The sequence below is a fragment of the Conger conger genome, chromosome 12 (assembly GCF_963514075.1).
Source record: "Conger conger chromosome 12, fConCon1.1, whole genome shotgun sequence".
NCBI classification, from domain to species: Eukaryota; Metazoa; Chordata; class Actinopteri; order Anguilliformes; family Congridae; genus Conger; species Conger conger.
Window position 1 is genome coordinate 45610290 of NC_083771.1, and position 22511 is coordinate 45632800.

Below are 22511 nucleotides of genomic sequence, written 5' to 3' on the forward strand. Positions count from 1 at the left end.
CTGTGGACGCATTTTGTAGCGTGTTGTGAGCATACTCCGCCCACGTGAGCTGCCGACTCCACAAGGTGGGGTTGGCCGCCGCCAGGCACCGGAGCGTATCCAGGGTCTGGTTGGTGCGTTCTGTTTGTCCATTGGTCTCTGGGTGAAACCCAGACGAGAGGCTAACTGACGCCCCTAACAGAGAACAGAACGCCCGCCAGAACCGAGAGGCGAACTGGGGTCCCCGATCTGACACCACATGCCACAAAGTGAGCCGCCTTAGAAAAACGATCTACCACAACCAGAATAACCGTTTTGCCCTCGGATGGCGGCAGCCCCGTGATGAAATCAAGCGCGATATGGCTCCAAGGGCGTCTGGGGATGGGTAACAGGCGTAATAGCCCTGAGGGCGACTGATGGGATCCCTTGCCACGAGCACATATCGGACAGGCGGCTACAAACTCCCGAACGTCCCTCTCCATTCCGGGCCACCAGAATCGTCTGGACAAAAATTCTTTAGTGCGGTGAGCCCCGGGATGCCCTGTCAGCCGCGAGGCGTGTCCCCACTGTAGCACCTGGGACCGGACCCTAGCGGGCACAAAGAGACAGTGGGGTGCCCCCCCCCCGGGTCTGGCTCCAGGCGTAATGCTCTCCGCACCGCAGACTCAATCTCCCAACTAACTGGCGCCACGATCTGCGCCCCAGAGATAATGGGTTCGGGAGTGTGTTCCCTGTCGGTCTTATCAAAGACCCGAGAAAGGGCGTCTGGTTTTATATTTTTAGATCCGGGGCGGTATGTCACCGTAAATGAGAACCGTGCAAAGAACAGCGCCCAGCGGGCCTGGCGTGAGTTGCGTGTTTTCGCTGTCTGTATGTACTCCAGGTTTTTATGGTCGGTCCATACTGTGAATGGATGTTCTGCCCCCTCCAACCAATGACGCCACTCTTCCAAGGCCAATTTCACCGCGAGTAGCTCCCTATCCCCTACATCATAGTTCCTCTCGGCCTGTGACAGCGACCGCGAGAAGAACGCACAGGGATGTACTTTGTGGTCCTTGGGAGATCGTTGGGAGAGAATGGCTCCTACCCCTACCTCGGAGGCATCCACCTCCACAATAAACGGCAGGCTCGGGTTCGGAGTTATGAGAATGGGTTCAGAGCAGAACCTCTTTTTTAGCTCCCCGAATGCTGCCTCCGCCCGAGGGGTCCACAGAAAACGTGCGAGAGCATCTTTCCTAGTGAGCGCGGTGATGGGCGCAACTACGGTGCTAAAATTCCTTATAAAACGCCGATAAAAGTTGGCGAACCCCAGAAATCTCTGCACCTGTTTGACGGATTCCGGAGTGGGCTAGTTCTGAACAGCCTTAATTTTTGCTGGATCCATCTCGGTCTTGCCCGCCGATACAATGAACCCGAGAAAAGAGACGGAATTTGCATGAAACATGCATTTCTCCGCCTTCACAAAAAGGCGTGCTTCTAGAAGACGTGTCAACACTAGCTTGACATGGCGAACATGCTCAGAAATGGTGGCGGAGAAAATCAGAATATCATCAAGATAAACAAATACGAACCTCTCCAACATATCTCTGAGCACCTCGTTGACGAGCACCTGAAATACTGCAGGAGCATTAGTGAGGCCAAACGGCATAACCAAGTACTCATAATGGCCCGAGTGTGTATTAAAAGCGGTTTTCCACTCGTCCCCCTCCCGGATGCGTACAAGATTGTACGCATTCCGGAGGTCCAATTTAGTGAAAACCGATGCCGTTTGCAGACGCTCGAATGCAGAGTTCATCAAGGGCAGGGGATATCTATTCTTAATAGTTATAACATTCAGCCCTCTGTAGTCAATACATGGCCTTAAGCTACCGTCTTTCTTTTTGACAAAAAAGAACCCTGCTCCTGCCGGTGATGAAGAGGGTCTGATGAACCCGCTAGCTAGGGCATCACGAATGTACTCCTTCATGGCCTTACTCTCAGGCACAGATAGCGAATAGAGGGAACCCCGAGGCGGAACGGTACCCGGATGCAAGTCTATCGCACAATCGTACGACCGGTGCGGGGGTAACGAGGTAGCACGTTGCTTGCTGAACACCTCAGCTAGCTCGCAATAAACCCTCGGGATGTTGGTTGGCAGCGAAAACTCGATAGCCCCAACCATCTGATCATCGCCTCCACCGCCTGCGGTTTGACCCAGGAGCCCGGTGTCCCCTTCAATGTCATCACTGCCCTCACTCTCATCAATAGGACAATTCCAATCAAAATCAGAGTCCCACTCCAAACTCCCCTCGTGCTCCTCCTGCTCCGACACCCTGACATTAGGACCAAGGGGCTCCCTAGCCTCCTCCTCGTCCATTTCAGACCCTATATCAGTGTCAATGGGAGGTGTCGAGGAAGTGTAACCCTGATACGAGTGAGCAGCGCATTGCGGACCCCACCGAGACACCGGCTGGCTCCGGTTACCCCAGTTTATTTGCGGCTGATGTTTTACCAGCCAGACGTGGCCTAAAACTATCGGGTACGCTGGAGATTCCACTAGATAAAAATATATACGCTCCCGGTGGCCACCAAACGGGATGCGCATAATAACCCGCTCGGTCTTGTGGCGGACCACCCCAGACCCCAAGGGACGACCGTCGAGCGCCGTAATAGGTTGGGGCCGCGGCATAGATCGGACGGGCAGTTGGTGTTGTGCAGCCCACTGGCGGTCAATAAAATTATCCACCGCCCCTGAATCAATAAAAGCCTCAGCACCAATGGCGACCCCTCTCCATGCCAGTTCTATGAGCGGAGTTGTGCGAAAGCTAATACCTTTGACCAGTCCCACTAGCAACTTTCGCTCCGCTAGTGGGACTGATCTTTTGCTTTCAAGTGTGGACAATTCTTTACCAGGTGCCCTGGCCGTTTGCAAAAATAACACAACCCTTCTCTTCCGGACCACCTCCTAGGGCGTGCTAGAGAAGTGCTACCCAGCTGCATAGCCTCTTCCCGCTTGTGTGTACCCTGTCTCCCTTCTGCCTCTAAGGTTCTGCCTAAAGGAGGTGAACCCGGCCACGTTAACCCGCTTATTTTGCCGGCTCTTTCTCTCTCTCTCTCCCGAACCCGATTATCAATTCGGATTGCTGTGGAAATCAGTGACCCTAAATCCCCTGGTGGTTCTACTGTGGCCAGCACGTCTCTGACAGGGTTGGACAAAGCTCCCGTAAACAGTGTCATTAGGGGTTCGTCAGCCCATCCTGTCTTCCCTGCCAGAGCCTGGAATGCCACGGAGAATTCAGCGACACTCCGGGTCCCCTGCCTCATCCAAGTCAAGTGAGATACAACAATAAGACCTTCTCCCGGGACACAGGGAGGAACAGAAACTAACCCGTAGGCGGTAATGGAAAGAACAGAAATTAAGCCCCAAAAAACGGCTGTAGAAAATAAAAACAACCCTCAGAAAACAGGGCGAATACACAAACCAGATATAGTGCTGGGAAGTGAGCACTGAGAAATAATAGTGAATTCCCCAAATAAAAGTACAACCTAGCAAAAACCGCTAGGCACAAAACAAAAACCCATGAGGCGCAGCTCAGGAAGAAAAACACAAACTAAAATACAATACCGGGGACAACGTCCCTCTACCACCGGCTCACACGAGCCCAAAACAAAAAGGAAGAAATGAAAACCTTTCAGGAAGGCGGCGGCGAACAAACAACAAACACCACAACCGAGCGCCTTCCTTACCTAATTTTTTGGTAGTCTCAGAGATTTTTGTAAATAACCAACACCGTACCTGACTCTACCCGAACCGAGTCTACCTGGTGTGTTACCGGCTTTGTGCACGTGCAAACGTTGAATACAAAAGCACTGAAGGGAGTCAGCACTGGCTTTAAATACTCTTGGGGAAGGCAATTCCCCAGGAGTTAATGACGAACAGGTGGAACTAATGATCCTCAGCCCTCTGGTGGACCCACCGGGTACTACCTCCCACCATGACAACTTGTGAAGAGGACCCTAGAGGATAGTACGATTCCGAGTCCATACAGATACAATCGGAACCCTTGATGAATACATCAACATACGAACTAGCATACCACGGTTTGCAGCTAGAATACCCTACAATGTAATCTATAAATGGGAGTTATATTTCACATCACTTCTGGTTTTATGGTAGAGCAGTTTTATCAGCGTTCTCATATTATATATTTTCATTATTAATAAGAAGAAAAGCGAGAGAGGGTCCAGTTCAACAACAGTGCTGACAGGCATGGATCAACCCATACAGGTGCATCTGAAAAAATTAGAATATCTTGGAAAAGTTCATTAATTTAATTCAAAAAGTGAAACTTTCATATATTCTAGATTGATTACACATGAATTGAAATATTTCAAGCCTTTTTTTGTTTTTATCTTGATTACAGCTAACAGCTCATGAAAATCAAAATCCAGTATCTCAAAATATTAGAATATTTTGCGTTTGGGTTACTGCCACATTGCACCAAGTCCAGGATAGAGCCCTTAGTGAGTCAGGGATGGGTGACTGGCCATTGTTCTGTGGCTAACCCCTTCCTGGAGGCGGAGCATAAGCCAAAGGCAGAGATGGCACCACAGCATGCCAATGGAAAGGATCCTAATTAGCAACAGAAGAGTGAACTTTAGGAAGCTCTCTGGTGGTGTTAGGAGGGCTCTGTGTCAGGCCCTGGAAATACAGCAACATCATGAGCACTGGATACTGCTGTTAAAATGACTGGTTTCTCTTTGCAGGAACATGTTTCGAGAGACTCACAAACGTGGCACTGCCTTTGGATAATTGTCTCGTTAGAACAGGGATTAATTCTGGTAAGTGTACTTGCAGTTTGCACCAGTTTTGATGCATATCCAGTTTTGATATATTAACCAGCTGAGAAGGCAAATGAGCAACACACACAGAGAACTGTTGGCGTGTTTGTGCGATGTGTTTTGTTTTGATAAATGATGGGTATAATCGGGTCAGTGGCAGGTAATGGTACCTATATTTTTGCTCAAAAAGCCTATTTTCTCATTCACTGCATTAATTTGCAGAAAAAATACAGCTACTTACTTTCATATATTAATGTTCAATCTCTGCTCCATGTTTTCTTTTTTTATTTATTATTCCTTTAAAACAGCGCTACTTCCCTCCGACCGTGCACTACACCACCTGATTACACTAATTATTTTACCTGCTTGGTTCAGATAATAAGCTAATTAGTGAAATCAGGTGGTGCAGCGTGCAGTTGAAGCAAATACCTGCAGACACTATGGCCCGCAGGACGTGGAGTTGAGAAGCGCTGCTTTATACCCACATAGCCTGGCTAATGAATCAGCACAGCCTGTGCTTATGGAGAATTCCTTTACTCACTGAGACCCCTGCAGGCCCCCAGTTATAACTCATTATAATGCTTTATAATGCATCATGCCACCAACATCAACCCCTTCATATGTTAATGGCATAATCCATTACATCTACATATGCATACACTGCATAAGATATGATTGACATTTTATTCATCAAAACTGTCATGATTATACATATGTAAGGTACAAGTTAAAATTCAGTGCCATGAAAAAGTATTTACCCCTTCCTGATGTCCTCTGTAATGAAATATTTTTCAGACTTAATGTTTTCAGATCATCGCCAGTTTAAGTGGTTAGATCAAAGAGACACAAACATGACTGACTGTGTAACAATGGTAATCTTTAGTGAAGAACACGTGCTCACGAACAGCACAGGAAGAACCTGGACACGTCCGGGGCGCACAGTTGTATAGGCAACCAATCACACTACTGGCGCCACCCCATTTTCCTCAAAAATAACAACCCCCCCCCCCGCCCTCCTCAACAGAGCAACGGCACAGTGTAATACATGGCATAAATCAGAACATCACGCATGCATAAACATCAATAGTGACACAGTTACCAGGCACGCCCCCCCCCCCCGGGGCTAATACGGTTCAAAGTCCTCCAAGAACATCCATGTGAAGCAAGCACTCCCTGACCTAAAAAAGTTCAAAGTCCTCCAATCTACGCGGCAACTGCCGGCAACGCCCAGAGCGCCGGGGCGTAGCACTCCGGGTCGGGGTAACTTCACCTGAGCTGGGGGGCCCCCCCCTGGCCCGGAGGGCAGCACAGCCCCTTCTGCCAGACCCATGTCCTCACAAGGCAGGCATTGTGCCGGAGGAGGCTCAGATATAGCCGGTGGTATATCAGGGCCACGCAGGAGAGAGTCGCCCGGGTCCTCGTCCGTGTCCTCGTCAGACGCATGGCACACACTGAGAGGATCCGAGTCAGCAGGGGGACCGGCCACTTTGTAGCAATCACCCAACCTGACCTTGTACGAGGTGCGATGAAGTTGAGTTCCCGTGAACTTCTGGATTTTGCACCACGTCCCATCAACGCCTGTAACCAGGTATCTGTCCCGGGCTTTTGAATTGTTTCAGTCACCATATAGGTACACAAGCTCCCCCAGGCCGGATAGTGGGTGGCACAGTAACGCGGCCAGAGGGCGTCTTTGACTTGATGCTGTATGGATGGTTAGTGACACGTTGAGAGTGTTGTGTCATGATAAGCTCTTGGTCGCTAACAGGCAACTGCCTATTCGAAACTGGTCACACTGAAGGAGCATTTCCCGGGCAGATAAACCGTGACCTCACACGGCTGTTCAAGCGGGCCGTGGAGACAGAGAGTAGCAGAGGGGTAACAGCTCTACAATTCGGCTCTAGGCGAAGGATCTCACCTTGAAGCTCTTGAACAGTCTTCTCAGGGACCAGGTTTTTGTTGACGTTCTTGGCGTTGCCCACCTCAATGACCAGCCGGTATTTTGCGAGGACTTCATCTGCCGCCAATGCAGCGAAACCAGGGGCCGGGTCAGTCCTGATCACTACAAAAGGGCCGTCGAGGGGGCACAGGCCCAGGCACAGACGGAGCAAGGCATTCCTGAGTGTCTCCCCACACTCATCCTCGATGAGAGAAGACAGCGTGAATGATGTGACACACTCACGAACGACCAGAATGAACTGGCGGTCACGCCTGAAGACATCAGCTGCAAACGTGGATCCGATGACCTCGGGCGGGTCACTTGTAGACTGGTCACTCACAAACACTGGGGCTTTCTTCATTGGTGACACGTTGCACAGCGGCGTCCATGTCCAGTGCATAGAAGTAGCATTGCACGACTGCTTTCAACTGGGTGGCGGTAGGATGGTCTAGTTTGATATGGAGAGAGGTAAGCAGACCATCAAGGACGGCCCTAGGTACCACAATGCATTCGGTTGATACCGCGAGAGGAGTGTGCCGTCGAACGACCAGGAGGCCGTCTCTAGACACTGTGGTGACATTTAGGTAGCGCTTCACATCACAAACGGTCGTCAGTCTTTTGGATGGGCACGTACCCTGACGGAGATGAGCGCAGGTCCGTCTGAGATCAGAGCAGTCAGATTGTAGGGCTAACCACGCCAACCTGTTAGTGAAGGGTAGCTTCTGGACCCCACGCATAACGTCGTCAGCAGTAACTTGACGTACAACTGAGTCAGCTGTAGTGCGGATGAAGGTGCACACCTGGCAGGTAGGGCTTTCACACTCCGGTGCATTGCGGCTGGCAAAATCAGATGGCAGGATAGCCGCTCCCACCACATGCCGGATCACCACCTGAAACCGGCTAGTGGTCAACAGGAAGGAGGTGACACGAGGACTTGCAGAAAACTCCCCCCTGCACAGCTTCTCAAAGGCCTGGACGCACGGCTTGCTGTCTGTCAAAACACAAGTCCTCTGAGAAGATTGGATTATGTAGGGAGCAAAGTGTTTCACTGCCGCCGCAATGGACAAGGCCTCGATCTCACAAGGCAGCCAGGAAGTCTAGTTCTTGTGCAGTTTTGCACCAAAGTACCCTGCCACTTTCACTGTGTCTTTACACGTGATGTATAACGTCGCCCCCAGACCTGGATCTCTGACAGCGCCATCAGAGACAATCCACAGCTGGTCAGCAGGTCGAGGTAATGTGATGGCCTGAGTCGAGGACAGGGCCTTTTGAACATACCTGAAGGCACAGAGGAGCTCATCTGACCAGCAGATCACGTCTTTCGAGTCGCGTCCAGCGACCACATCATCAAGTGGGGCAAGCATGGTAGCACAGTCCTTAAGTACACGAGCCAGCACCTTGTATGCGGCGATGAATGAATGCAGTCCAGTCACGGTCTTTGGAGGAGGGCACGCAGCTAGAGCAGACACACGGTGGGGGCTGGCTTGGATAGTCCCTTGACGCCACACCCAGCCCAGGATGGAGGTCTGCATCGGTGCTATGGTGGTTTTAGTGGCGGAGAGGTTCAGTCCACAACACTGCAGAGCAGAGAGAACTCTTCTCCAAACAGCTAGCAGGTCCTCAAGAGTGTTTGCTCCGCAGTACAGATCATTGGCCACTTTGGCCACGTGGCCCTGCTCGAGAAGCTCCCCAAACACCCTGCATGTCAACTCCTCCAATGCTGTCTCAGACCCTGGCATGCCCATGGCACTCCACACGTGCACACGAACACCCTTAAATGGTGTGACGACTCCACAGTACTTCCATGAGTCTGGTAGAAGGCTTTGGTGAGGTCTGTAGCGATGACATATTTCCACTGAGCTATCAAGCGCAGGGTGGAGTCAACGTCAGGCATCAGGGAGGGTTGAGGTTTAATGTATCGACCAACATCTGCGAATGCTGTGACAAGGCGGAAGCCACCACCAGGCTTCTTGATGAGGAATGAAGGATTGACATATTCCACTGAGACATCAACATCCTCAGGTTTCTTGAAAACGCCCATCCCCTCCAACACGTCAAACTGTGCCTGTAGTTCTTGTAATTGACCCCTGTGGGACCCTGCTCTTGTGCTGTGGGGGTTGGACAGGACCCATGTACACCTTGGCCTGAAATGGGCCCACAGCGCCGTTATAACCCTTAAACTGGGGATCAAACACTTCGTCAAATTCCCTATGCAGTGCACGGAACTTATCTTTGACATCAGAGGGCATGATGTTTTCCGGATCCAAGGCCACAAGGTCGGAGGACAGGGCAGACCTGGTTGTAGAGCTAGGCTTGGGCGGATTAGCTAGCGCTGTGGCATCACTGATAGGGGGGATATACGTAGCACAGACGCGACACAACTGGTGACTCTTCTGGACCAGCTGCGGCACATTAGTGAGGTTAGGGACACGGATCTTCCCTGACACACCCCGTAGCAAGGTTGGGGCAGGCCACTGTTGCGTGCCCGCCTGGTCGCACAGGGCATCAATGTGTGGTTCAACAGCCAGCTCGCCTTCCACGTCACGCAGGTCTGGTGGCAAATCGAGCTCGATGTATTCCCCTGGCCACACAGTATATTTAGCCGGTGCACAAAGCACGTGCGCACGTCGTACTGCATGTCTGTCCATGGAAGTGTGGTAGGTGCCGTAGTGGTAGACATCATCACCTATGCAGACCTGATGTTTGGCCGGCCTGATGGAGATGTCATTCCTTTCCATAAAAGGAATTCCGGCTAGGATGTTAGAATCAAGGTCCTCTACAACGAGGCCTTCGAAGTAGAGGTTGTGGCCATCTCTTTGGAAGTGCGTTCGTGTCTCTCCCAATACCTTCAGAAGGGATGAGCCATCTGCCTGGTGAGCTGACTGTGTGCTCCCCGTGATGGTAACACCTAGCCGCATAGCATATGAGGCCTTCATCACGTTCCCCGTTGCCCCACTGTCAATAGTGAGCCACACAGGGAGGTGCTCATGGAAGGCTGCACCGCACTGGCTACCGTTACCTCGTGACCCGTGGACCCATCCGACCGCTGTCACCCTCTGCCTGCTCGCCCACCACCTGGCGTGTCTTAGCCATATACATCCTGTCTTGGAGGGGCAGGAATGAGCATTTGCTGAGGAAGTGATTATCAGGCCTCCCAGCCCCTTTACAGAGGGGACATGACCTCTTTGTCCGGGCAGGGTGGGTCTGCTTCGACTTGGGGAGCTCAAATCGGGCAGAGTAGGACTGCTTTGACTTAGGGAGCTCAGACACAGCCGCACGCATAGCCCTAACATCTTCTGAGGCTTGCAGTTCGTCTTGTAACGAATCAAGGGCTTGTGAGATTCCAGGCTTAATGGACGCTAATGTGCGGGACCGCAGCTCTGTGCCATAACGTTGTTTTACAAGTTTCGGTAATTCAGCATGTATGAGACGAAGCCATGTGAGCTCAACAAAGTTCTCAAGAGAGGGGGTTAACTCCTCATCCTCAGTCACAGTCTCCCCCATGTGGCTGATGCCAGCGTCTTTCCTCAGTAGATTGTCATGCACAAAGGCTGTTAGACGTGGGAATAAGTCCTCTGGTCTCTCATTAGGTTCTAGTTTAATATTATCAAAGTCAATGAAGTGGGCACCAGTGCACTGAAAGCCATAGTGTAGGCCAGGGGTCGGCAACCCTGGTCTTGGAGAGCCGCAGGGTGTGCTGGCTTTCGTTGTTACTTGGCATTAATTGATCAATGAAAGCCGTTGATTACACAGTTAACTCACCTCACCTGGTTTCTTGGGTCTGAATCGGTTGCTTATTTTAAGGTGGAGACGAAAGCCAGCACACCCTGCGGCTCTCCAGGACCAGGGTTGCCGACCCCTGGTGTAGGCGAATAGACTGCTATATCTGGTCCAATGATGTTGACTTTCTAACTATAGTGTGACGAGAAATAACTGGGCAATAATTGGCTATTTGTCCCAGCATTAGTTCCAGCAAACTCACTTTCTGCTCCTTCGAGCGGCATTGTGCATTGGGGATTTCCAAATTCTCACCGTCATCTGTAAAACCCCTACATGGAGATGTTTTTGATTTCTTTCCCCACACCACACCACACCGTCGACCAGGAAGGGAGCGAATTCGCGGTCGAGAGACAGAGTATATATTAGATTCCGACGCCAGTTCTCGAAGGTAGTGGTAGTAGTACTGCTTCGGGGCTCTGTGTGAACTCGCCATGCTACACACTTAATCCAGTCGCGTTTTGACGGCGGAATAAAATCCACAGTGTTTCTTTTGACGGGACACCCGACGAATTTATACTATAATCCACCTTCGGGATAAAACGTAAGTCCGGTAAACGCTGCCACCACCCCAGTTTAAGTGGTTAGATCAAAGAGACACAAACGCGACTGACTGTGTAACAATGGTAATCTTAAGTGAAGAACACGTGCTCACAAACAGCACAGGAAGAACCCGGACACGTCCGGGGCACACAGTTATATAGGCAACCAATCACACTACTGGCGCATTAGACAAAATGGAACATTAGATAAATCTTTCACATCACTGTGGAGGAAGTTTAGCCCACCTTTCTTTGCAGAACTTCTTTAATTCTGACAAATTCACGGTGAGTCACGGTCAAAGGAAATTCCTAAAGAGATGGGAAACATGTTGAAATATATCAGTCTGGAAAGGGTTACAAAGTCATTTCTAAGGCTCTGGGATGCCATGGAACCACAGTGAGAGCTATTATCTCTAAATGGAGAATGGATATTCCCAGGATTGGCCGGCCTGCCAAAATTCCTCCAAGGGCACAACTGATCCAGGAAGTCACAAATGATCCCAGAAGACCATCCAGAGACCTGCAAGCCTAGCTAGCCTCAGTGCTCATAACTCCACAATAGGAAAGAGACTGGGCAAAGAAGGGATTCATGAGAGAATATCAAGGTGAAGCCACTGCAACCAAGAGATACATGAATGCTCATCTCACAATTGCAAAAAAGCACCTATTGACAGATGGGTGAAAAGTGGAAGTTTTTGCACAATATGGGTCCCTTATCTGGCATAAAGTAAATACAGCAGTTCACAGTAAGAACAGCATACCAAAAGTCAAACATGGTGAAGTTAGTGTGATGGTGTGTGGATACATTCTTAAGGAGAATGCCTGGCTATCTGCCCTTGAGCTGAAGCTGAAGCGTAACTGGGTTTTATAACAAGACAAATATCCAAAACACAAAAGCAAGTCCACATTGAATTGACTGAAAAGAACCAAAATCTTTTGGAGTGGTCAAGTCAAAGTCCTGACTTGAATCCTATAGGATACTCTGGCAGGATCTGAAAAGGCAATTTGTCTTTATTAAAGAAGAAGTGTGAGTCAGAATTCCTTGCGATGTGAAAGGCTGATATCAAATTATAGGAAGTATTTGGTTGCAATTATTGGGGGCGACCTTGGCTCAGGCGGTAAGAGCAGTCGTCTGGCAGTCGGAGGGTTGCCGATTCGATCCAACCCTGGGTGTGTCAAAGTGTCCCTGAGCAAGACACCTAACCCCCAAATACTCCTGACGAGCTGGTTGGTACCTAGCATGGCAGCCAATCGCCGTCAGTGTGTGCGTGTGTATGAATGGGTGAATGAGAAGAATCAATTGTACAGCGCTTTGAATAAAGGTGTTATATAAATGCCAACCATTTATTGCTGCTAAAGGTGGTGACACAGTTATTACGTTTCAGGGGGCAATTACTTTTTCACTGGGGTGACATGGATGTTTGACTTTTTTCATGAAATAAATTATGGAATTATGCAATAATCAGGAAGGGAGCAAATACTTTTTCATGGCACTGCACATCAATCAATCAATTTTGTATATTGTTTCTGTAAACATTGTGAATTCATGAATACTGAAAATTGTTACATAAAACATGAATAATTTCAGGTATATTACAAATGTGTAAGCAACATACATAAACATTTCATACATAAAATACATTTTGAAATTGCGAACAAATACAGCTTGACTGCATTTTCTGTTTCTCAGTATTTCACTGATAATTGTGATATACGGTCAAGGTAATAACAGTAAATGACGGCACTGTCCACAAGGTAGGAATTGTACTGTATACATGCAGCGCTGGCACAAATTATGCTTCATTCAAATGCGGCATTGGGATTAATGATTAGCAATATCTCTTTATGACATAATACATATAATATGTAATAAATGTAATACCAGAAAACAAAAATGAAAAATAATTAAATTTGTGTAAAAAAAGTAATGGTAATTACTCCTTCCTGAACTCATACCGAAATAATTGAGCAGTCTAATGTATCCTACTTTGGGAAATTCTATATTCTATCAGCTTGACCATGAATTCCTTTTATTTTTGTACGTAAAATTAAAATTGAATGTAAAGAAAGCCATTTTTTCTTTTCTATACTTTATTTCAAATGCCCAATGGTCACATAATGTCATTATCACTCATGGGCAGTTAGATAATTGTTTGTTAGTTCTGTTTTTACAGACTAAAATGGCTCCAAGAAACCCTGAATAAAGGGCACAGATAAACGTTTTAAAACTTCTTCTTTATGCAGTGTTTCCAAAATGTGTGGCGGTACTGTACTTATTTAAAAAAAAATTTGCATTGTCTTTTTTTAATGAAATTTTCCTTCAGTGTACTGTGCATAATTTAATTATCTCATTTCTTTTCAAATCAGTTCTTCTCCATTCCGTTTTGACATACCATGCCCAAGATGCAGTAAGAAAACTATTTTCCGAATTCATGTTTGCAGTTGTGGTATTGTTCGATTTTTCAGCAGTTTTTTCATCAGGTAAGACTATGTTTTATAATATAGTAAATTACACGTTTCTTATATACAGTATGTTGCATGTACCATCAGTGTTTGGCTACAGATGTCCAGTGGGATATATTGTAGTATTATGTAATAGTGCGGAACTTACCTTGAATAATTATAGGTCAATAAATATTTTATGTGCAGCCTGTCTTTCATTCATAAATCAAAGTGTCACTGTTTCACTGAAATGTCAACATGCACGCATTTCATGCATAAATACATATTACAGTAAGAATGTCTGAAGGAACTCTGTTTGAACAGTCTTCTAACTGTAGAGTTGGGTTGGTCAACCCTGGTCCTGGAGAGCTTCAGGGTCTTCTGGTATCAGCATTTAGTTGATCAATTAGAGCAGTTGATTAGTTACAGTTGATTAGACTATGCAAGGGACAATCCCCCTGGAGCAATGCGGGGTTAATGGCCTTGCTCAAGAGCCCAACAGCTGTGCAGATCTTATCGTGGTTACACCAGGGATTGAACCACCAACCCTGCAGGTCCCAGTCATGTACCTTAACCACTACACTACAGGCTGCCTCACCTGGTTGCTTGGGTCTAAAGTGGTTGTTGTATTAAAGGTAAATCCATTGGGGTCCCCAGAACCAGGTTTGGCCCCTGCGGTAGAGCTAGAATATTTGCCTCTGTGCATATTCAGTGTTTTTCTGGTTAGAGAATTGTATGGTAAGATACATGTCAGGTCTGCAGGCCAACATTACAGATGCAGTAATGGTGAGGGTAACGTATCATGCTATTATGTATCTTTATAAGTCTACTTTCGTAATATTACACTGCATACCTAATGCATTATAATAAGCAATACAACTGACTTGCTTTTGCATAGGTCGATAGGATAGGTAAGGTGAAGGTGGTATGATAATAGAAAAGAAATGGTATTTGTTATTTGTTCGTTTTTTGCTTAATTAATTCAGTTCTGTAGCATAGTGCCTGTGTGTTTGCATATTTTTGTTCTTTTGTTTTTTCATTTTGGTTCTCAGTTGATTAAAGTGACAAAAGAATAGGTAGAAATCTAGTTGTGGTGGATTTTTCTCTTCCTGATCATTAGTGGAATCCTGTGTTTATCAGTAATATCCATCTGTTCCTCATGTTCATAACTGTTCCACCCTTTACCGGTGTTCTCATACCGCAGGTCCAAATGCACATCTTATCCTAAAGGCTTTAGTTTCTGCAGCAGAAAGGCAAGACTGAGATGTGTGTACGCATGCATTAGTAGCCAAAAGTCTCAAACACTGTCCTTTTCTGTACTTACAGGGATAATGTTTACTTCAGTGTATAAGTACCTATACTACGCCATTCAACTGGAAATGTTCTTTCTGATTTTCTCCGGTAGTGCATTTGGTTTTACAGCAGGTAAGTCGCCCTTCACATAAAACAATGACATTACATTTTATTTAGCAGATGCTTTTATCCAAAGCGACATACAAAAAGTGCGTACCAAGGTCATTAAAGCAAACTACAGAACAGGCTGGATAATGTACTATTCACATACCAGTATTTTGGATAATAAAGCCTGTTATTAAAAATGTCCTGTAAAACTGTCTTTTTCTCCATGGCAGAGAAACATTCTGCTGTGATGGAGTGAGGTTAGCAAAGCGGTCATCAGCTGGTTAAAAGCTCCATCCTGTATCTTCATGTCTTGTCAATCCAGGCTTTAAAATGTTACGATAGTGTAACTTATTAATATGGACGTATTTCATATTGGGTTACCAAATCAACTGTGCGAGTAAAGAAATGAATGGGTGCCTGGAAGGTAAATAAAAAATATCCTTTCAAAATTTGCAGCAGTGTAACGTAGGCTACACACACTTAAGTAGATCGACTTTTAAAGGTACAATAGGTAAGATTTTTGTGTTGAAACATTGTTACAAAACGATTGTAAATCCCTTCCTATCATTGAAGAAGGCTCACTGACATGTTGGCTCACCCTCGCCCTCAAAATATGCAGTTGATGGGCTGGCACTCTGTACCAAAACATTGTATAGCTGTAGAATAAGTCAAGGTCATTGGTTGAGAATTGGTTCTAATTGCCACAACCAACGGCATTTAAACATCAGTGTGTTCACAGAGGGATAAACAGTGTTGTGCTTTGAGGGTGTTTGTTGCTGCAATTCCTCTCTTCACCGTTAGAAGACTGAAATGACCTATTGTACCTTTTAAATAAATGGGCTTCTTCCAAAATGATCCTTGAAGTTCCAGAACTAGTGAACATATCCAGGTGGAAAAGGCAACGCAACTACAGCAGACGACTTAAACTACTTAAACTTCCCTCTTCAATTAGAAATTAATTATAAGTGAACGTTATGAGTCAAAATGTGTCGATTCGGCACGGATGGTGCAGTGGGTAGCACTGCCGCCTCACAGCAAGGAGGTCCTGGGTTCGAATCCCCGTCAGCTGGGGCCTCTCTGTGCGGAGTTTGCATGTTTTCCCCGTGTCTGCGTGGGTTTCCTCCGGGTACTCCAGTTTCCTCCCACAGTCCAAAGACATGCACGTTAGGCTGATTGGAGAGTCTAAATTGCCCGTAGGTATGAGTGTGTGAGTGAATGGTGTGTGTGCCCTGCGATGGACTGGCGACCTGTCCAGGGTGTATTCCTGCCTTTCGCCCAATGTATGCTGGGATAGGCTCCAGCCCCCCTGCGACCCTGATCAGGATAAGCGGGTTCAGATAATGGATGGATGGATGGATGAACGTTATGAGTCAAAATGTGTCTGTTCGTGTAGCAGGGCACATAGTGTGTCCAGTTCATGATAAGCCTTCCACAAATCTGCCTCATGAGCATGAACGCTCTTCTCTCACTTCTGAAGTCATTTAAGAAGGTGGAGCTCAGATTTTCTTTTAAATGAACTGCACTTCTTACTCTGTGGCTGGATAGGTTCTCTATTTTGCAGGGAACTCCTCCCTAGGTAATGGGTTCGCCTTCTCAAACACTGACCCTGGCTACCCTTTGCAGGACAGGACCATCTAGAACAGAATTCCCCTTAAAATGTGAACACTAAATAATATAATAATTATATTTACAAAAGGCTATGAATGTGTTCCATTCTCTTGTTACTTATGGATATAAATGTAGAAATTTGGTCGGGGGGTTGTCAGTTCTGGGTGCCTGGGTGTGTCCCTGAGCAAGATACTGACAGTAACCCCCAATGGCCCCTGACGAGCTGGCAGGGGCCTTGCATGGGAGCCTGTCGCTGTTGGTGTGTGAATGGGTGAATGAGAGGCATTAATTGCAAAGCGCTAAAAGCTTCAAAATACTAGTAAAAAACTAGAAAATCATAAGTATTTCATTCCGGATAATGAAGACACTGTTGGTAACACAAAGTGAAGTTATCACATATGACGTAATTGTTATCCGGTTTGACAAAAAATGAATCACTTTAAAAATCAATAACTTTTATCAGATAATGTTTGTGCAGTTTGGCTACCTACACAAATATTTAACCTTGACCTTGAACTATTAAATATGCATGAAAAGAACATTATAAATGTTTTTTAGGTTGTCCAGTATGACTCAGGATTTTGAACATAGTGTACCATTAAATAAAAAGGGTAAATTTTAATAGTCCTGGTACAGGTCTAGTCTCATATGTTGATAGAAAGACCCATATAATTATGCCCAAGGATGATTCATTTTTAACTATTTTCGTAGCATTTCTGCAGCAAGTTGGTTATGCCATATTGCCATGTAGTGTAATAGTTCCTAATACCAATACTCTGAATAGTTTTTCATGTAATTAAAGTCCTGAAGAATATGTTTGTTTTTTCATGTAGTTTTTATGAAAACTTTTATATCTTAAATGAGTTTTGGACATCAAAGTAGACAAGTCACAGCACTGATCCGTGTATCCTTTCATACTCCCAGATGGACACTGCTGTCCAATGTGTCACTCTAGTTGCAGATGAGGAGGGGGTGCTTGTTAACTGGCCAAACTAGGGGGCAGTGGTGGCACTTATGAATCCTGTAGTTTGATCATTTTTGATAGTATGATTGGCTACATAAATGAGTCACCTTGTTCTCACGGCCTGACTAAATATACCTGCGGACTCTGTGGCCCCCCAGGTGGGGTAAACTCCTATGCAGGAAGATTAACCCTCTATGGTACACATTATGAAATAGCACTTCATTCATTTGTGTTTTTTTTACTTCTATTTGACCTTAACATCAATTCTCCAATTCATTTTTTTCAAGTTTAACCTTTCACAATTTTTTCGGTAATTGTCATTCATAAAAGATTTTGTCCCATATTTTTCCCCCCGAAAAGCCCCAATACATAAGGAAAGTAAATGCATTTAATTGTCTATTAAGTAGTCAGAATGTAATCACAATGTTTATTTTTTATTTTTTTGAATGCATTTTCAACTCCAAAAACAATATAATAAATTTTTTATCACAAACATTATAGAATATAGTAGAACAACGAGTGTGAAAATGACTTGTCCCTTGCTTGCAAAGCACCTCAGCCATTGAGCAATTTCTGTCATGAAAGGTCAATCTTCAACATATCCAAAGTTGAGGATGGTGGCACACTTCTAACACCCCATTTGGGAGTGTCAATTTATGCCTAAACTGCATTTTTCATGAGCTATATCTTCCTTGTCAATATCCTGATATATATTTTTTTTATGGAAGAAGGCTTCTAAAGCTAGCTAGGCTCGTCTGTAGCCTCTCTCCTCTCCCTTTAGCTCAAAAGCAGCCTCCCCAACCCCCAATTGCTTATTGCAACCTAAAGGACATTATAAAAATGTTTTCAAATACTTTCTACAGTTATCCGATCTCTGAAAACTTTGTATGAAATGGATAAGAGCGTCTGCCAAAGGCCATTAATGAAATAATGAATGAATAAATCTCAGGTGCTGTCCTGAAAGGTAAACGTATAAGGGCTCCCCGCATAGGTGACTGAACACCGACATTCAACTGGAGAGAGAAAAATCTTCCGGTATTAAAAAAGAGGATGGCCCTCGTTACCGGTAACTTTACCGTTTGATATTTAAAATATTTAAAAACCAAAACTACACTTATACCACAGAATGATCAGAACTTGCAAACCCTACAAGTTTTAATATGTAATACATTATCAGTAGCATATGCTTAACTATAAGGAAAAATGCAAAAGGTATGAGGTAAGATGCTTTTTGAAGAGTTCTCACATAGAGCGACGAATGATACTAACTACAAGTAGAGTGAACTGAATCAGTGAACAAATCACATACTGTAGTCAGTGACTACAATCTATTTACTGAACAACCCTCTGACAACCAGGGTTCCCTGATATTCTGAATTTTTGTAATCTTTCATGAGAAATACGAATGAATATTAAGGTGTACTGTAGGCTATTACTATATTACTTAAATGTAATATCGTTATATAATATGTTAATAATAATAATAATAATAATAATAATAATAATAATATATAACAACATTGTACATTCAGTGACCACTTTAATTGGTTTTACTTGATTTTTTCAAACTTCTTGTTCTTCTGCTACTGTAGCCCGTCCACTTAGAGTTATGGTGCGTGGTGTGTTCAGAGATGCTCTTCTGCACACCACTGTTGTAATGTGTGGTTATTTGGGTTACTGTTGCCGCCCTGTCGGCTTGCCATTCTCCTCTCTCATTAACAAGGCATTTTTGCCCGGCATTCTCTGCAAACTCTAGAGACTGTTGTGCGTGAAAATCCCAGGAGATCAGCAGTTTCTGAGATACTCAATCCACCCTGTCTGGCACCAATAATCATCCAAGTCACTTAGACCACATTTCTTCCCCTTCACTTGACCCTCTTTACCTGCTTTTATGCATTAAGTTTCTGCCACATGATTGGCTGATTAGATATTTGCATTAATAAGCTGGTGTGCAGTTCTACCTAATAAATTGGTCACTGAGTGTATATAAATGTGTACATTAAAGGGATTCACCAGCATCAGTTTATAACAAACATCTTTACTGTCTACCTTTCTCTTTTTCAGTGTTTATACTTTGGTTTGCTGTACCTGATTTTTTCCAATTGCTGGATTATTGGAAATCAGATTGGTCCAAAACAAGATATGCATGTAAGTATAACTTGCTATATTATGGAGCAATATTGAGATTGATAAAGGGCTTGTTATGAGTTCTGTCTGTTAGTTTATCATTGTTTATTATCTTTATTTTTGTAATTTATTATTTTTCATATTCATGTCTGGTGTTCTGTTTATAGTCATTCGTCTTTGCACTTGTCTTCCCCTTTGATCTCTGAGTCTGAATGTTTACGAGCCCGAGTCACTCCCCTGTCTGCGTGCCCCACTATTCGGGTGTTTACTGTAATTCTGGGGTTCAACCTTCCTTCCAATCTTGCATTCCTTCTCTCCATTTCATATTTGTTGATAGCACAAATATACTAATCCGAACTAACATAGAACAAATACCGTACTAATTATACTAACACACTAATATGTTCGTCAAACTAACAAACTAACATTCACTAGTTTTGGGTATTTATAATTTAAATCACGTAACTAACTTACTAACACATCTCCAGTTTCAATTCTGTTCTGTAACTCTGCCTCCCTATTCTATCACTGATTACTTCTTAGTTTCGGCGAAGTATTCGCACCTGTCTCTCCGTATCTCTACATCTCCTGGTTCTGTGCAATTGTCTACTCCCTAGTCCGGAGCCGTTTGTATTGCATGTCTGTCTTTGTGAATCCAGTCCGTGTTTTCGTTTCCCCTTCGTTATTGTGCTATTACCCTTTCATGTGTCTCACCTAATGTTTATTTGTTAGACCGCCCTCACGCCCATGCCCCGCCTAGTTTGTCTCATTCCCCTGTGTATTTATACCTGTGCTTTTCAGTTGCACCTTGCTAGTTCATCTTTTTTTAATCCCGACCCCTTGAATTCCTTCCCCCTTGTTCTAGCCACCTTGTTCCCAAGCCCTTGTTCCTTGCCCTTGTGGCATCTGGATTCCTGTTTACGACCCCTGCCTGCTTTTTGGACTCTTCTTTTGGATCAGCCTTTGTACTTTTGCGTGTGTGGACTGACCCCCTGGTTTTTGAACTTTGCCTGTTTGTGATTACACTCTGTCTGCCCCTTCACCTGCCCGTAAACCTGCCATTTTCCACACCCCTGTGCCTGCTTCTGTTTCCTCTGTCCCTCCCGCCGTGACAGGGCTCTTTTGATTTCATAATTAGAATGTTGAATCCACACAATTGACCACATGTGACCTTTTTCAAAGATATGTTGTTTCAATTCCATATGTCACCGCATATTGGAATCGGTTTGTGAGTGATATATATTGGAAGAAAGATATATATTGGAAGAAAGTCTGGATGCTTTCTCAGAAATACATAGTCGTGAATAATGTTAAGGAGGTGTCTTTCAAATTTATTCATAAATTCTACTCCGCCAATCACTACAAGCAGGAAATTAAAAGAGGCATAAACACGAACTTCTCTTCTTGTATTAAATATCCAGAAACAGTTTTACACCTATTTTGGAATTGTTCTCATACCAATAAATTCTGGCAAGAATTTACTTTATTTTGGGGAAATGTGGTGTTTGGTTTTTTCAATAACCCAGGAAAAGAAGACAAATATGTTTTTATAATAACTGTGATATTGATGCTGGCAAAATTTTTCATTCATAAATGTAAACTTCGTAATAGAAAACCTTCCTTTGTTGTATTCATGAAAGATGTTGTGCGAAAGTTACGTGAAACTACTTTCTAACAAACAAAAAGCCTATCAAAACTTCAAAACTGTCAAAATCAACACTTAATATCTGTATATTTTATAATATTTTTGTCTAGTGGGATATATAATATAATTATTTATATGAGCATATTATTCATGATTTTTACTTTACTTGTATTTTATTTATCTGTTATTAGACGCCAGTCAAACGTCCACTTAGAAGGATAGCTACAATGTCTCAGGCCCGTTCAAAGTTCTTTACGCATCTATAACACAACCAATGAGAGACTTGTTGATGGGAAATGGCATCAAAATATCAAGCCCTTAACCCCAAGTATTTCTTCACCTCATATTTAATACAACATATGAACATAGCTGCTTATTATGGCGATGTTTTCTGTGCATTGGATGTGCATGATGAATACTGCTCCTTTCGGGACATATATAAAAGTTTGTTTGAGGAGAAAAATGATGACTGGTCAGGTTGTAGCCTTCCTTGTTGCCAATGACAGCTATTAAAAACATACCTGCGCTGAACAATGACCAAGGAGCGTCTTTCACAGCTTGCACTTGTCTTTATCGAGAGAGAATTGACACAGAATATTGTATATAATACCTGCTGGTGAGGTCTATGAGTCACAGACAATTATTCCAAGCAAAGGATAGGTGAGTACTAAACATGACTACTTTCTTTTATCCATGACATTTATATTTCCCAAATATTATGGTGCCCTGGCATGGGGTGCAAAAAGTGCTGTAATTTCTACATGGTGAAACCAAATGTATAAAAGGTTTATGATTAGGGCGGCCTGTAGCATAGTGGTTAAGGTAAATGACTGGGACACGCAAGGTCAGTGGTTCTAATCCCGGTGTAGCCACAATAATATCCGCACAGCCGTTGGGCCCTTGAGCAAGGCCCTTAACCCTGCATTGCTCCAGGGGAGGATGGTCTCCTGCTTAGTCTAATCAACTGTATGTTGCTTTGGATAAGAGCGTCTGCCAAATGCCAATAATGTGATGTAATGATTAGACACTAAAACAAAGTAAAAATAAACCAAAATGAAAATGCCTCGTTAAAGCTGGGCGTCTCTATGTGTGTAGGACAATCTCAGACAACTGCTGACAAAAGACAAATTGTGGAGTACTGTGTGTCCTTGTGGCGGCACGGATGGTGCAGTGGGTAGCACTTCCGCCTCACAGCAAGGAGGTCCTGGGTTCGAATCCCCGTCGGCCGGGGCCTCTCTGTGCGGAGTTTGCATGTTCTCCCCGTGTCTG

At 44.8% G+C, this 22511-nt stretch overlaps 1 protein-coding gene across 1 annotated transcript in view; it reads left to right on the forward strand.

The window, feature by feature from the left end:
* Positions 1-22511, forward strand: part of LOC133141653 (uncharacterized) — a 151063-nt gene that overhangs the window by 7666 nt on the left and 120886 nt on the right. The window lies entirely within an intron of this gene.